Source organism: Schistocerca gregaria, chromosome 8, assembly GCF_023897955.1.
Source record: "Schistocerca gregaria isolate iqSchGreg1 chromosome 8, iqSchGreg1.2, whole genome shotgun sequence".
In the NCBI taxonomy this organism is placed as follows: Eukaryota; Metazoa; Arthropoda; class Insecta; order Orthoptera; family Acrididae; genus Schistocerca; species Schistocerca gregaria.
The window spans coordinates 332,698,678-332,716,428 of NC_064927.1; the positions used below are offsets into that span (position 1 = coordinate 332,698,678).

Genomic DNA, 17,751 nt, shown 5'->3' on the forward strand with positions numbered 1-17,751 from the left:
AGACACCTCTAGAATTTGAAGGAGAGTATTCCAGTCAGCATTGTCAAAAGCTTTCTCTAAGTCTACAAATGCTAGAAACGTAGGTTTGCCTTTCCTTAATCTTTCTTCTAAGTGAAGTCGTAAGGTCCGTATTGCCTCACGAGTTCCAACATTTCCACAGAATCCAAACTGATCTTCCCCGAGGTCGGCTTCTACCAGTTTTTCCATTCGTCTGTAAATAATTCGCGTTAGTATTTTGCAGCCATGACCTATTAAACTGATAGTTCGCTAATTTTCACATCTGTCAACACCTGCTTTCTTTGGGATTGGAATAATGATATTCTTCTTGAAGTCTGAGGGTATTTCGCCTGTCTCGTACATCTTGCTCACTGTAGTCAGGACTGGCTCTCCCAAGGCCGTCAGTAGTTCTAATGGAATGTTGTCTACTTCCGGGGCCTTGTTTCGACTCAGGTCAGTGCTCTGTCAAACTCTTCACGCAGTATTGTATCTCCCATTCCATCTTCATCTACATCCTCTTCCATTTCCATAATATCGTCCTCAAGTACATCGCCCTTGTATAGACCATCTATATACTCCTTCCACCTTTCTGCTTTCCCCTCTTTGCTTAGAACTGGGATTCTATCTGAGCTCTTGATATTCATACAAGTGGCTCTCTTTTCTCCAAAGGTCACTTTAATTTTCCTGTAGCCATTTTTGACTTACTGTCGATCATTTTTGAGACGTTTGTACTCCTTTTTGCCTGCTTCATGTACTGCATTTTTATATATCCTCCTTTCATCAATCAAATTCAATATTTATTCTGTTACCCAAAGATTTCTACTAGCCCTCGTCTTTCTACCTACTTGATCCTCTGCTGCTTTCACTACTTCATCCCTCAGAACTACCCGTTCTTCTTCTACTGTATTTCTTTCCCCCATTCCTGTCAATTGTTCCATTATGCTGTCCCTGAAACTCTGTACAACCTCTGGTTTAGTCAGTTTATCCATGTCCTATCTCCTTAAATTTCCACCTTTTTGCAATTTCTTCTGTTTTATTCTACAGTTCATAACCAATAGATAGTGGTCAGAGTCCACATCTGCCCCAGGAAATACCCTACAGTTTAAAATCTGTTTCCTAATTCTCTGTCTTACCATTATATAATCTATCTGATACCTTTTAGTATCTACAGGACTCTTCCATGTATACAACCTTCTTTTATTATTCTTGAACCAAGTATTAGCTATGATTAAGTTATGCTCTGTGCTAAATTCTAACAGACGGCTTCCTCTTTCATTTCTTAGCCCCAATTCATATTCACCTACTATCTTTCCTTCTCTCCCTTTTCCTACTGTCGGATTCCAGTCACCCATGACTATTAAATTTTCGTCTCCCTTCACTACGTGAATAATTTCTTTTTTCTCCTCATACATTTCTTCAATTTCTTCGTTATCTGCAGAGCTAGTTGGCATATAAACTTGTACTATTGTAGTATGCATTGGCTTCGTGTCTATATTGGCCACTATAATACGTTCACTATGCTGCTTGTAGTAGCTTACCTGCACTCCTATTTTTTTATTCATTATTAAACCTACTCCTGCATTATCCCTATTTGATTTTGTATTTATAGCCCTGTATTCACCTGACCAGAAGTCTTGTTCCTACTGCCACCGAACGTCGCTAATGCCCACTATATCTAACTTTGACGTATCAATTTCCCTTTTTAAATTTTCTAACCTACCTGCCCAATTAAGGTATTTGACATTCCACGCTACGATCCGTAGAATGCCAGTTTTCTTTCTCCTGATAACGATGTCCTCTTGAGTAGTTCCAGCCCGGAGATCCAAATGGGGGACTATTTTACCTCCGGAATATTTTACCCAAGAGGACGCCATCATCATTTAACCATACAGTAAGGCTTCATGCCCTCAGGAAAAATTACGGCTGTAGTTTTCCCTTGTTTTCAGCCGTTTGCAGTACCGCAACAGCAAAGCCGTTTTGGTTAGTGTTGCATGGCCAGATCAGTCAATCATCCAGACTGTTGTCCCTGCAACTACAGAAAAGGCTGCTGCCCATCTTCAGCAACCACACGTTTGTCTTGCCTCTCAACAGATACCCCTCCGTTGTGGTTGCACCTACGATACGGCTATCTGTATCGTTGAGGCACGCAAACATCCCCCCCCCCTCCCCATGAACAATGGCTAGACCTAAACTTCCAAATGTAATCAATCATGTGTCTGTAACCTATACTCATATATCCATTATGTGTGATCCTTTGCAGGGGAAACATTTTACTTAAATTTAGGTTGCCCGGTGTTCAATGATAAACACGATATTGCACTACCTGTGCAATTCCGAATTACGATGCAATGTTCCTTCTGCAAGTATACATGTCCGAAGGAACATTGAACGTAATTCTGAATTACACAGGCACTGCAGTATCGTATGGCGTATTTAATGAGCCAACGAGAGTCTCTGTTTTTTGACACTGTTCCTCATAATTGAATTCCTTCTGATCTCTACGAGTCGTCAATGGTCTTCTGCTTTGCTTCATTTGCTTAACTGTTTCTTATTTCAATGTCTTAACTGCCCTGTCAAATTCCTGACGGATGTTGCTGCGTCCTCCTTAGCGCTTCTTATATAATGCACCGAGAGTAACAGAGGTAGGCTCCTCTGCTCTCGTGTAAACTTTTTCTGTTGAGCTTGCCCACATTCTCACATAGAAAAGTTGATGTTGCGCTGTTCGTGACCGACAACTTTGCCGTAATGTGTAAGCCGAGCTGATTGCTGTGTTGATACTTCCTTGTGCTTGAGCAATGCTACGCATCCTTTCTTGATTTGTAACACACCCTCCAATTTGACAACAAGTTGTTCCGGATTTTATTATTTGTTAGACAGCTAGTGAACTACCTAAGATACTTACTTTCGCTCTGTACCTTTGGTTCTTTTAACCACAAAAAGTATTATCATAGTTAAACACTGTATTATCTTCCTAGTTTGCTTCTTCATACATTTTATCCTCTAAAATCTCTTACATCGTAACACAAATACAATCCATGGGATTTTCTCTTCTTAGACAAAAATAAAGTGTACAAATAAATGTTAGTGTTTTGATGACAATAGCGGTCGATATACTAATCGTAATAACACTCCTTCTATGCTTTTCTTGATATTTCTCTATATGATTTAACTTTTGAGCTCCAGGAATTTGTCTTTTCTCTTAAACGATTAATTCGTATATTGACTGTTGTAAATTGGGATCCAAAATAATCATGAGCAGGGTTAGGTTTTGTAAAGGTAACACACTCAACACTGGTCGAGTTCTTTAACTATCATAGTACCTTTAATTGTAGCACTAAGATAAACTGAGTTTTGTATGTGTCACACTTGGTTCCTTAACTAATAACCCACTCTGTCTTATTTTTTGCTAAATATTTTTGGATACAGTGATCAATACAGTATTATATTGTAACTGAAGGTCAGTCTTGATCACAACACTAATGTCTCACTAACTTAAGTGACCGGTTTCGGTTATCTATATATAACCATCTTCAGACCCATGGCTTCCTTGGAGGATCGTAGGCGGAGCTCTCCTCAGCTGCTACGACGTCAACTGATTGATTAGTTGACGTCGTAGCAGCTGAGGAGAGCTCCGCCTACCATCCTCCAAAGAAGCCATGGGTCTGAAGATGGTTATATATAGATAACCGAAACCGGTAACCTATGGTATTGAGACATAAATGTTGTGATCAAGACTGAACTGAAGTTAAAATATAACACTCTGTCCTAAATTTAATTTCATCATACCTGTGAATATTTTATACTGTAGCAATTTATTACTACTGTTTCTGCTAGGAATGCGGAGAGATCCAGTGACTGCCAACACAATGAAAGTACGGTTGTGGCACTGATCCTTCTCTTTTGCACCCTGATCCCCGATGCTTCCATATTTCTTAGGAATAATTGAACTTCACACAATCATATGTCAATATGTACTACCTGAACTAGACACAGTTTCTAATTCTGTTACTGACATGACAACATGTATCCCTTTGGTCTGAAACAAGTAACACTTCACCAGTTTGAATATGAACCCACTCACGGATAGACTTCCATTTTTCAATGACTATATCTTAATTACCTCCACTTCTCATATGTGTAAGAAATACTATGCTCGTGATATATTTGGCAACCATCTTTGACTCAACCTAGTAAAAAGGATTTGTCATGAATCCCCTCCCTCCTCAGAATTAAGGTGTATCTCAAGGAATACTATATATGCTGTAGCAAGCTACATAAAATACAATTAACCTAGGTAACTCAATAAAGAATTACGGGTTGACAATTACTGAACTACATGAAATAAAATCATCGTTTTGTTTCAGGACGTTCATACTGCGCTGTTGGCCACAGAGCATCATGGGAATTTTGATGTGAATATGATTTGGTTTAGTTACGAAGCCCGCTGTCATTTGGATAGTCAGTAAATAACCAAAGTTGGGGCATTTGGGGGACCGAGAGTCCACATTTCGCAATCGACAAATCTCTTTGAGCTCACTGTGTGGTGTGAAGTGTCCAGTCATGGAATAATCGGTGCGATATTCCTTGATGGCATGCTGACTACCGAACGATACATGAAGATTCTGAAAGATGATTTTATCCTCATTATCCATAGTGATCTTGATTTTGACAAGATGTGGTCTATCAAAGACGCAGCTCGACCACATCGAAATAGGAGTGTGGTTTGATGCCCTGGAGGAGCACCTTGGGGACCGCATTCTGGTTCTGGGGAACCCAGATGTCACTAGCATGGTCCCCGATACGCCTGCATATTCTACGGATGTGAACACATGCGACTCTTTAGTGTGGTATTCCGTTAAAGGTAGGATGTACAGCAATGACCGCAAAACTACAGCTGAGCTGAAAACAGGCATTCAGAAGGTCATCGACAGCATCGATGTTCCGACATTTTAGGGGGTCACGCAGAATTGCTGTTAGTCCGCGCCACGTCATCCCATTGATGGCAAGCATATCGAACATGTCATACCCTAGATCTTAATATCTGCAGTGACGTTTACATGTTGAATAAAGTGTGTGGACAGAGTAGTTTGTAACTAATTTACGTTTTTTTATATAGTTCAGTAATTTTCACCTTGTAAACATGTATAACCCAATACTCTGTTACTTATCCATAGACTTAAGTCCATACGATACATTCTGGGCTACTTTTGTTATGTGTGGTAACTCCCCCTTCCGCTATAACGGTTGATGGCACTTGCAGTCACTGGTACGTTTACAATGTTTTAGCTGACTAACATATATTACTGATGTTTTCATCAGCAACTGCAACTGCAACTTCACACTGACCGATCAAGTTGTTCATTCTACCTGATGTAGTCCTTGACACTTTCTCAAGCATTTCTTTGGTTTGCAATTTGTACAAGGCAGCCATAAAAGTAGTTCCTTGATCGGTGACTAGACCTTCTGGTACTTCAGGTTGAAGTCACCAATTTCTATCCATGGCTTGAGCTGCAGTGCTTGCATTGTAATCTGATATCGCTATCATTACCAGCTACTTCAATAAATGATCCAACATAGTCAGTACACCCTTTTGCGAAACTTCTATTAAACTGTCCTAACACATCAATTCCCATCACTTGAAAAGTTTTCTGTTTCTGGTAACCTCTCGTGCTGTACCTTTTGTTTACTTATATCTGTTAGCTGAACACAAGCAATTCAGTTTGTAATATATTGCTTCACGTCACTATGTCGTGCTTTCCACCAAAATCTCTCTGCATTTTGTCTTCTAGTAGCTCTTTTATCTTCATGTTGCAACAGTACATGATCATGCGCTTGTCATAATAATTCAGTTGGGAGTGCTGTAGGCACAACAACGTGATGATCGCAGTTGGTTTATCTACATAGTAAAACTTCATGGATAAGAATCTGTGGCTGCTTGCTGTATAATTGGCATTCGCCGCGCAGGTTTAGCCGAGCGGTCTAGGGCGCTGCAGTCATGGACTGTGTGGCTGGTTCCGGCGGAGGTTCGAATCCTCCCTCGGGCATGGGTGTGTGTGTTTGTCCTTAGGCTGATTTAGGTTAAGTAGTGTGTAAACTTAGGGACTGATGACCTTAGCAGTTACATCCCATAAGATTTCACACACATTTGAAAATTTTTTGAACATTTTGAATTTTTATAACTGGCATTCCTCTTCAGTTTCATGTGCTTTAGTCAAATCTGTCAAATTTAACCCAATACTGCAATTCTCCTACAAAATATGTCTGCATTATGGTTATGAACTACTTCAAACTGAAAATCACTTTCAGTGCCCACCTTGTTAGTGGACTTGACGTGCCTTTTCGATCCCAATAACCACTTCAACGATACGTGATATGTAATTAATTTAAATTTACGACCATAATAACGAAAATACGAAATACCGTATATTAAAGCTAACATCTCTTTTTTTCGTAGTCAATAGCTGCACTCATCCCTTTTTAGACCGAGACACTCTTTCGTTAATGGATGACCCCTCCCATCCAAATTTTGACTGAAAATGGTACGTAAAGTAGTACTGCTTGCTTTGCATGATAATTTCTTTGGTAAAGTCAGGAGAAACTTACAGAGCATATGCAGTTAATACTCTTTCACATTTTGAGATGCTATCTGACATTCTGGTGTCCAATCAAACCTAACTCCTTTTTTTCAGTAATCGAGTCAATAGTTTTGCATTTTCTGGAAACCCCTAGACGAATTTTTTTGTAATAAGCTGCTAAACCAAGGAGTGATTGTAATTGTTTTACTGTCTGTAGAACCGCATAATTACACACAGGTGAAGTGAGACGAAGATCTGTCCCCACTGCTTCTTGGCTAATAATGTGCCCAAGGTAACTAACTTGTGAACGAGCACAATGATATTTGTCAATGCTCAACGTGACTCAAGCTGTTCTTAATCCCTCAAATAATTATCTTAATCATTTCGCTTGTATAACTATAAGGTCATCCAAATAGATCATCCTTTACCCGGTTTTAAACCTTGAAGGACTGTAACAAGCGCAAGAATCTTGCAGGCGCGTTCTTCAACCCATCTGCTATTCTGTGATATTGGTAGTGACCACATGGTGCTGTAGATGTGTTCTATGCCCATCCTCTGGACGTACTTCAATTTGATGATGAGTGCTCCTGAAATCTATTGTGGAAAAGAATTTACACTGCCCTAGGTTACCCAAGGTTTCGGGTACGTTAAGAGTGGTATGCATTGTTCACTGTACATCCGTTGTAATAACATTACAGCAAAATCGATATTTCTTTGTTTCTTCAGGTTACCTGCTATCCAAGAACTATCTTTGTGAGGTCGTTCCAACGCTGATCCTCGCTTGCCGCTTCTGTAGGTCGTCTGACACACTTAGTGTCCCTGGTTGGATCGGTGTTGGTAGGACCCTGCACTACTCGTCAGTGACAGCTTGTACTGGAGGCTGGCCACTGTCATCCATGGCTAAGGATCGGTGGTTATTTCGTAAGGCGGCAGTAGTATTACCAGTGCAGGAACAGTCTCATAAGAAAACGTTATAGCACAATATTTAGAGAATCGATCGCGAACGACATGAGTCCCATGATTTCTACCGAGCGACTGAGTCTAACTTTGGGAGGTGGAGGATTTATGGCGTCGAGGAGAGGCTCTACTTTTTGTTATCACTCGTCATGACCGAATCGGTACTGTACTTTAAAAGTCGTCTGTATTCTTCCGTTTTGATACATTTATTTAACCAATTTGTTTCAGTGTCTTAGCTGCTACTTCAAAGGCTTGATGGATGTTGTTGCATCCTCCGTAGTGCTTCCTAGATAACGTTATGAGAGTAACGGCAACAGGTTGTCTAAACCTTTACCACTGAGCTCGCGCACACTCACACATGGATGTGTTGATGTCGCACTCTAGTGACCGACTAACCGTGTCCCAATTTTTACGCCTAGCAGCTGGCTCGCTTTGTTACTTCCTTAATTGTGCAAAGCCATGATTCATTGTGCAATGCTATTCTATTCCCACTTAGAAAATTTCACTCTCGCCGAAATAAATGGAGAAAAATTAACCTAACTGAAAACCATATGGTACCGAATTTACTGCATGATATCTGTCAAGTCATGTCGACCGAAACATTGTAAAGCAGTCAAGTAAAATTTTCTCACGTTTCCCATTCCTCGTTTGTTAATGAAATGGTGAAGGAAAAAAAAAGAAGACGGACTAAGCTGGAACTGCACTTTGTCAGTGAAACTATGTAATTAAAAACTACTAACAAAAGTCTGCAAAAAAGCATAGTTGCATAAGATAGTCTTAAGCGCTGCACAATACTAAGACAGTAGCTTTGTTTGGATTGAAGCGTCTGAGTTTAGATGCAGTTCCATCAAAACTGCACTACGTAGTATAATCGGCCGGAGAAACATACAAAGAAGGATTTTTTTCGCACCTTGTTGTCTTTACGTAGCAGAAGATTTTTGTAGCAGCCAAAAGGGGCGGCAAATTTCCAAAAATAACTCGCCGCTTTATCCAGCTCTGCTGTTGCTAATCTCACCAAATATAGTTCTAAAGGTGTTGTATAAAACATTATTTAAGAAATATTTTCTGCTTCTTCATCTTATAACTATGGAATTTTTTAATCTATTTAATTTTGATGAGATAACAAGAAGGCATATGGTACTTTTCAGGTTTATTTTTCTCTTAAACTGAATCAACCAATGTATTGTTCCCTCCGAAGTATATTTCGAGAAAAGAGCGTGAAGGTGAAAATTAAAGATTCAAACCCTCACACAGGCTTACGAGCAGTCGTTCTCACAGCGAAATAGTCCGCGACTGGATCAGAAAAATTAGGAAATAGCAACGGCACAGGAAGTACCCCTTGCCTAGACAAGAAATCCCTTTAATACTGAAAAAGAATATGTTTTCGTCTATCTTTGCAATATTTTTTTGTCTAATATCTACCTTTCTAAACAGAGGTGGCAAATATTTTTGATATTTGACCACTTCTAACTGGAAAGTGAGCGTGACAGTGTAGTCCGTTCATGCTATTATGCACTAAAACCAACTGCCAGAAGACAAAACAAATAAATTATGACTATAGACTAAAACACGTATTTTCAATATTGTATTGGTGGCTATTTCACTGACACAATGTCAGGAACATGAGTTAATGCTGCAGTATGATTCATTTCTGAGCTGTGTAGAAGGATCAGGACTTCAGCTCATCGGGAAATTAATTTTAAATCAATTGAAAAATCGGTACCGAACAGACAGGCGGAAAAACGAAGTATCCACACCATACACGAAAACGAGTTAATATTGTATTGGTATCCAGTTCTCATCTATGTTGAAAGTTTGAAGTCCTCAGCTCATAGTGAAATTAATCTGAAATCAATGGCAAAATTTTTATCGTGTCTGGCTACTGATTGGTGGTCCGTTGTTCGATCCTCATTAACCACCTATCTTTTTCTGTATTGGTAAAGTCTGGAAAGTGATCTGCTCAGCCTCCTGGTGTCTGATCAGAAACTGTTATATAAAATAAATCGCAGGTCAACTGGCCGCAGATTTAAATGATTGAGTCACTCATCTACATCTACATCTATACCATGCTAGGCAAGCTACCTAGTGGTGCGTGGAGGAGAGTACTTTTTGTACCACTAACTAATCCACACTCTCCTGTTCCACGCGCGAATGGCACTTGGGAAGAATGTAAGACTCGGTATTAGCTCTTCCCGGCAAGTGTTTTCAGTAGAAAACTTCTTCGTGATGCATATCGCCTCTCTTGTCTGCCACTGGCGTTTGATGACCATCTCTAACGCTCTCGTGCCGACTTCTCTACCTCTTCAATCAAGTCCTACCTCGTAAGGTAGTATGGTATTGGCGAACAATACTCAAGCATCGGTAGACCAATCGCCTCTTCCTTCGTAGATGAGTTACATTTATTTAAGATTATTCCTGTGAATCTCAGTCTGACATTTGCTTTTCCTACTGTTTGTTTTACGTAGTCATTCCAATGTAGGTTGTTCTACTGCTATGACCAGTTGCCTTTCATATTACACATTTTTGTAACGATGATCAATAGGTCATACAGAGAAGGATCCTTTATTGCATGATTATATGATAGCGGAACAAACATTGGTAGCAGTTACTTCTGTAAAATATCTGGGAGTATGTGTGCGGAACGATTTGAAGTGGAATGATAATATTAAATTAATTGTTGATAAGGCGGGTACCAGGTTGAGATTCATTGGGAGAGTCCTTAGAAAGTGTAGTCCATTAACAAAGGAGGTGGATTACAAAACACTCGTTCGACCTATACTTGAGTATTGCTTAGCAGTGTGGGATCCGTACCAGATCGGGTTGACGGAGGAGATAGAGAAGATCCAAAGAAGAGCGGAGCGTTTCATCACAGGGTTATTTGGTAACCGTGATAGCGTTTCGGAAATGTTTAGCAAACTCAAGTGGCAGACTCTGCAAGAGAGGCGCTCTGCATCGTGGTGTAGCTTGCTCGCCAGGTTTCGCGAGGGTGCGTTTCTGGATGAGGTATCGAATATATTGCTTCCTCCTACGTATACCTCCCGAGGAGATCACGAATGTAAAATTAGACAGATTAGAGTGCGCATGGAGGCTTTCAGACAGTCGTTCTTCGCCAGAACCGTACGCGACTGGAACAGGAAAGGAGGGTAATGACAGTGGCACGTAAAGTGCCCTCCGCCACATACCGTTGGGTGGCTTGCGGAGTATAAATGTAGATGTAGATGTAGATACTAGTAGGTTTAAGCCTATTTTATGGAAATCATATCGATTTAAAGAAACTATATAATTAACGGAAACGGAAGTTCATATGGGATGTAAAAGTGGTGTTGGGACATTGGATAGCATAGAAAACTACTTTACAATGAAGAGTTGATATTTTAACTTGCTCCTAGTTTGAGAAGTTCGACACCTGACATTTTTAGAATGCAAAGTAGACTATGGCGTGATATGGGTTTATAGTAAGAAAAATATTTCATTACGATGTTTGACTTTTTAAATGTGACTGAACTTACTATTGCTCACTGTGCCTGGCTTAGCAGAAGATTTGATTACTGTGTAAGACAGCGTAATAGTTACGAGAGTGGACGCGATTCGATGGAACTGTAACTCAGTTCTCCGCCAGAACAGTCACTATTGTACTTTTTGATGGCTTTGTTACATAACTTTACAAGCGTATTTAAAATGAACATGGTTCATTTCTTCAGCTGTCAATCTCCAGGTCAACTTACCTGTCTCTATTGACCCAACAGTCGACGAGAGTTTTTATACAACTAAATCTCACGAAAGAGTGTAGTATCCCAGCAAACGGGAGAGGAGAAAGACATACTTACTGTATACCACCGCTTGCCGGTTGTAAGGTTTCGGATGGAACAACAATCCCGTGTGTCTGCTGGTGGACCAGCCAGTTAACGGCGCGTCTCCCAGGAACCAGCAGCTGGAGGTGTGGTGTGCCTTGGTCGCGGAGCCGTTGCCGACTGACACAAAACCGGTGGAAGGGAGCATTCAGTGACAGCAGCATCACAGCCAGGAGAGTGCGAAGTCCACAGACAAAAGAGACCCCCTCACTGACGCCACCGCGCTTACGTGCACTAGTTTCATAATCATTTCTGAAAGGAGCGTTCCCCCTCCACGCAGCCTTCACAGATTATGCGTCACTAGGAAATATACCGTGGCGTTTACGCTATTAAGCTGTCAGCTCCTGTCTGATGAATGAGAATATCATCGGTTTTATTTGCCTTAACATTTTCTTGCTTAGGCCGGTCTTGTATTTTCTGATAAATATTTTATTTCATTATTAGCCATTATTTTATTTCGCCCCATAGGGAATATTAAGCAACATCACAACAAATATTACCCTCACGCCATATTAGTTCTACATAGTTGTGTGGATTTTTTGTTTGTTTGTATAATAGTATTCACCAACTAGGATCATTTTAGGAACTTCGGTTCCTCTTCCTCTTCTTCCTTTGTTGTTGTTCCCTATTTTTCCAGTATGCCCTCACTTTTTCCACCATCAAGTTTCTTTCTTTCTTCCGTCCATGTTGTTCTCGATTTTTTATTTCTTCTGCTTTGAAAGCCTTTCAAATTCAGTATTTTACTTTTTAAACGTTTCTTTCCCCTATTTCTGATACTTTAATGCTGTTTATTATTAATAAAAAGTTACTTAAGCCATGTTGGCGCCTTTCAGCTATTCATTTTTATAAAATACTTTAGATTAGGAGAGAAATACTTTATAAGCAGAGAACACGGATGATGACTATAATTAAAAAAAAACATTCTCGTGGAGAAACAACAGTTAAACTTTTATTTACAGTGGTTAACGGATTAGTTCAGAACCTGACAGTCTTCAGACCATTTACGTATACCGCTACAGAAGGCGGTGGCGGTGAACGGAATGCCTCCTTATTTTTCAGTACGTATCTTAGGGCATGTGCAGGTTAATCGCCTTGAATGCCGCTTAGGCTATCTTTTGGATCATTTTATTTTAATAGGGCACTTCTCGAAGTCCGTTAATACTCGACTAGGGCAACCACTCGCTAAGGCTCTTTTTGTTTTAAACGTGGCTTCCTGTGTACTCGACGCGAGTTTATATCAGTATGTTGTGTTAAAATTTTTTCTCAGTTTGTGTATTGATGTCTTTAGTGGATAATACCAGTTACTGGCTTCTGAATACTTTCAGCTGCTATATTCTATTTATTTTAATTTTAAATGGCACCACACAATGTTCTTAATATGACAACGGTGATTGCCTGCTAAGACATTTGCATGGACTGCAGCATGTGTGCTTAACACCTTTTACGCCAGTAAGTTGGCTATAATATTTTCCTCGATACTCCAAAGATAAACTAATTCGAGGTCATATTATTGTCTAAGAAAAGTTTGTATTTTTCTTTTTAGGCCAATCTGCCTAAGTCTTAAACAAGGCTAAACGTGTTGTGGGCAAACTGCAGAATAAAAATGCCTGTTTCGCAGCCAAGACTGCTTATCTCTAGAAAACGTTCATTACTGCTAGCTGTGCCATACTGACCGAACTGGAAAAAGGCCTGAAGGCCGTCACACTCTGAAACTGGCAACCATTATAAATAAATATTTTATTGCGGTCAAGACTCTTTTTAATCCAGTTTTGTAGATGATGACGTTTATGATAAGGATGATAGTGATGCGATATAGATTCTGAATGATAATGACTGTCACCTAATGTGGGATCCTCGTAACTGTGAGTGGGAACTAGGGTATCTGAGATATCGGGGAAGTTTATGGATGGATAATGTTGAAGGATGTCGTTGTGGAAAGGAACTGATAACTAGGTGTAGGTGTTTGAAGATGAGTCGGGTGCCAGCTGTGTAGGGCACGGTTGGGCTGTAACTGTCATTCGGCATGGGACGGGAGTGAGGGATAGACCTCGGGGAGGCCAAGGGGGAAAAGGGAGTTGAAATTGCGTTGGTGAAGGTTATGGTGTGCATGGAGATGGAGGGTGGTACCTGTCGCTGGAGGGGCAGAAGCTGGTCCGACCTCTCAGGATGGATGAGACTACAGGATGTGGTAACTCAAGTTACAGAAGATGTAGGAACTTACAGGGATAAATCTGGTTAGCCAGGTGGGATTATACCTCTCGCTACAACATGCCATTCAGTAGTCATTTTGAAAGAGTGTATCCTGTTGGACCAAAACTACTGTATTTATATGAACGATGAACATCAGACTTAGAATCCTCTTGAAGTTCGCCAACGCAGATTCGGTTCATTCTGTTAACGTCGGAATACTTAAAAGTTGTGTGAAAGGTTCTATCAAGGTGTAGTGCTTCTGAAAGCAAATCGCATACAAGAGGCACGTGTTGCCAGTTCAGAGAGCTCCAGCACTTGAAAATCTTGTAAAGTAGGAAGACAGTGCAGTAAAATAGTTCATTTTCCGTACACGTTTCACTGGACTCGCATTCGGGAGGACGACGGTTCAGTCCCGCGTCCGGCCATACTCATCTAGGTTTTCCGTGATTTCCCTAAATCACTCTACATCTACATCTACATCCATACTCCGCAAGTCACCTGACGGTGTGTGGCGGAGGGTACCCTGAGTACCTCTAACGGTTCTCCCTTCAATTCCAGTCTCGTATTGTTCGTGGAAAGAAGGATTGTCGGTATGCTTCTATTTGGGCTCTAATCTCTCTGATTTTATCCTCATGGTCTCTTCCCGAGATATACGTAGGAGGGAGCAATATACTGCTTGACTCTTCGGTGAAGGTATGTTCTCGAAACTTTAAGAAAAGCCCGTACCGAGCTACTGGGCGCCTCTACTGCAGAGTCTTCCACTGGAGTTTATCTATCATCTCCGTAACGCTTTCGCGATTACTAAATGATCCTGTAACGAAGCGCGCTGCTCTCCGTTGGATCTTCTCTATCTCTTCTATCAACCCTATCTGGTACGGATCTCACACTGCTGAGCAGTATTCAAGCAGTGGGCGAACAAGTGTACTGTAACCTACTTCGTTTGTTTTCGGATTGCATTTCCTTAGGATTCTTCCAATGAATCTCAGTCTGGCATCGCCTTTACCAACCATCAACTTTATATGATCATTCCATTTTAAATCACCTCTAATGCGTACTCCAGGCAAATGCCGGGATCGTTCCTCTGAAAGGGCACGGCCGACTTCCCTCCCCATCCTTCCCTAATCCAATGAAACCAATGAGCTTGCTGTCTGGTCTCTTTCCCCAAAACAACCCAACCTTTTCATGTTTTCGAGAACTTTTCTATATTGCTCCATATTTCCATTAAGATTTTACCAAACACAATGAGTACAACGCATTAATTAGTTAGCTAAATTTATGCCTGGCATTATCAGTAATGGAATACGCGATCTTTCGGTAAATAGTTAAATTTGTTCTTTTAAAAACCTTGTAACGCCTAGGTCGCATGTTCAAAATACAGTTAAAATATTACCCAGTTTTTGTTGTAAGCAAATATTTTATCATCACGCATATATAAATTGCAGGATAAACAGAAACTGAATGTACCAGTAAAAGTCGTACAATGACATACGTTGGTGTAGGAAGCAACATGAATAAGAAATTTAGTGCTAATAACGACAACAAAACTGGACCACACATGTACAAGAAGCAGGTTGAACAAACTTCTTGTACCACTAATATCAGATCAATCATTAACCGGATATTATATGAAAGCCAAGTTCAGAGAAGCAAACTTGTATGCAACGACACAAACACTGAGAATAGTTCTTCACCCTGGTTGATAAAATCTTTCAAATGGCTATGACCATTATGGGACATTACTGCTGAGGTCATCAGTCCCCTACAACTTAGAACTATTTAAACCTAACTAACCTAAGGACATCACATACAGCCATGCCCGAGGCATGATTTGAAAGTGCGACCGTAGTGGTTGCGCGGTTCCAGACTGAAGCGCCTAGAACCGCTCGACCACTCCGGCCGGAGATAGAATCGTAGTCAGTCATAAAATATAAAATGGTCAACCTTACATCACATCACGTAACTCGTCGACAACAAAATAAAATGATTTTATGAAACTTCCTGGCAGATTAAAACCATGTGCTGGACCTAGGCTCAAAATAGGGACCATTGCCTTTAGTAGGCAAGTGCTCTAACAGGTCAACTACCCGAGGAGGGCACACGACACACTTCACAGCTGTACTGCGCCAGTACCTCATCACCTACTTTCAAAACTTCGTACGATTTCTCCTACGGAACTTGTGGATCTAGCGCCCCTGTAAGAAAGGATATTGCTGAGAAACTACTTAACTACAGCCTGTAGGATGTTTCCAGAACGAATTTTTCACTCTTCATCGGGGTGTACATTGAAATGAAACTTTCTGGCAAATTAAAACTGTGTGCTGGAAGGAGTCATCAACCCGGGACCCTTGCCGTTCGCAAGCAAGTGCTCTACCAAGCAAAATCCTCCACTAACCTCACACCTTTAATTCCGCCAATACCTCATCTCCAACCGTCGAAAATGCTTCAGTGTCCTGCCAGACTGACTTGACAACTTCCGTTCAGTGTCAAAACTTAATATATTGATATCAGAGTCTGTACAGTTGAAGGAATACCTAGCTGGAGTGGTCATAAGTGCGACATGAATGAACCGCAGTGACGGTTCATAATCCGCTCCACTAAACTAATAGCGGACGGTGTTAGCGAAGTGTACGCCTCATCCGATAGACATATGAGTGATTTATATATAGTCTTGCAATAATTGTCGGTACTATCGGTACGTGTAACGCATTGAACGTTGTGAGCCGTTTCCGACAAGTTTCTGCGCATTCAAGACTTCAACTCTGCAACAATAGCATTTTTGCGACGAGTCGGTGTCGACTACAAAAGAAAAAAAAAAATAAGCACTCCCCTTACAGCGATTGCGTAAACTCGATCGATACACTATTGATCTACTGCTCTAATTTAAGGTCGTGCCTATTCCCAACATAGAGAACTACTTTTCTGTACGTGCAGTATCATTTTGTTTCGTGAGCATGTCTTTAAAGTTGTTGACAGTTTTTGTTTTTCAATTTCTATTTTAGTGTTTATGTATTAAGTTTTAGTAATGCCACAACACTATGACCACCACCCTAAAAGCCGGTATGTCGATCTTTGATGCTAATAAGAGCGGTGACGCGTCGTGGCGTAGAATCAATAAAGGCCTTGGTAGGTCGTTGGAGGGAGTTGGCACCACATCTGCACACACAAGTCACCTAATTCCCGCAAATTCTGAGAAGGATGGCGATGAACTCTGACAGCATGCACTGTCACATCCCAGATGTATACGAATGGGTTCAGATATGGCCTGAGGGCCAACACATCAACTGAAACTCGACGCTGTGTTTCTCAAATCACTCCATCACACTCCTGACCTTGTGACATTAAGCAATATCTTTAAAAAAATGCCACTGTCGACGGGAACATGGTCGTGATGAAGTAGTGCACGTGGTCTGAAAGCAATGTACGATACTCCTTGGGCTTCTGGTGAATGGCATAAGCTCCACTGGTCCTGTGGATGCTCACGTGGATGTTCCCCAGAGCATAAAGGAAGACACGTATTCGCGCCGTCACATCGGCATAATAAAGAAGGTATCGGGTTCATCAGAACATGCAACGCTCTGCCACTGAGCCACCGTGCAATGCCGACGGTCACGTGCCCAGTTCAGTAGTACCGGGTGATCAAAAAGTCAGAATACATTTGAAAACTTAATAAAACACAGAATAATGTAGATAGAGAGGTAAAAATTGACACGCATGTTTGGAATGACATGGGGTTTTACTAGAATAAAAAAAATGTTCACAAAATATCCCACAGATGGTGCTGGACAGCAAAACGTCAGTGACTGCGAATGACAATAGTGTATAAAAGAAGCTATAATTAGAGAGAGAGTCAGATGCGTCAGCAGTCGCAGCATGTTGACGTAACCGTAAAAGGCGCTTTTAGCGAAGCTGTATTATCAGAATGGGGAATGTGCTAGTTCAGCGTTACGATCCTATCGCCATAGGAAGGGGATTCGAACGGGTAAAAGTCCGTTGACAAATGCAGCTGTGGCGAGAATGATTTTGAAGTTCGAAGCCACGGGTAGTTTAGACGATAGAGCCCGTAGTGGCCGACCGAGCACAAGGCATAATGCTGCTGAGACAGTTCAGGAAAAAATGGAGACTGTAGCGGTTCAAATAGTTCAAATGGCTGTGAGCACTATGGGACTTAACATCTGAGGTCA

At 41.0% G+C, this 17,751-nt stretch overlaps 1 protein-coding gene across 2 annotated transcripts in view; it reads right to left on the reverse strand.

The window, feature by feature from the left end:
- The window catches only part of LOC126284566 (sodium-coupled monocarboxylate transporter 1-like), a 420,449-nt gene that overhangs the window by 195,821 nt on the left and 206,877 nt on the right, over nt 1-17,751 (reverse strand). The window contains exon 1 of one of the 2 annotated variants that reach the window (XM_049983577.1): nt 11,357-11,568. The exons of the other annotated variant lie outside the window; for it this stretch is intronic. The gene's annotated coding sequence lies outside the window, so the exon portion shown is untranslated. Of the gene's footprint in view, nt 1-11,356; nt 11,569-17,751 lie in introns of those variants that run through there. 2 annotated transcript variants of the gene reach the window in all.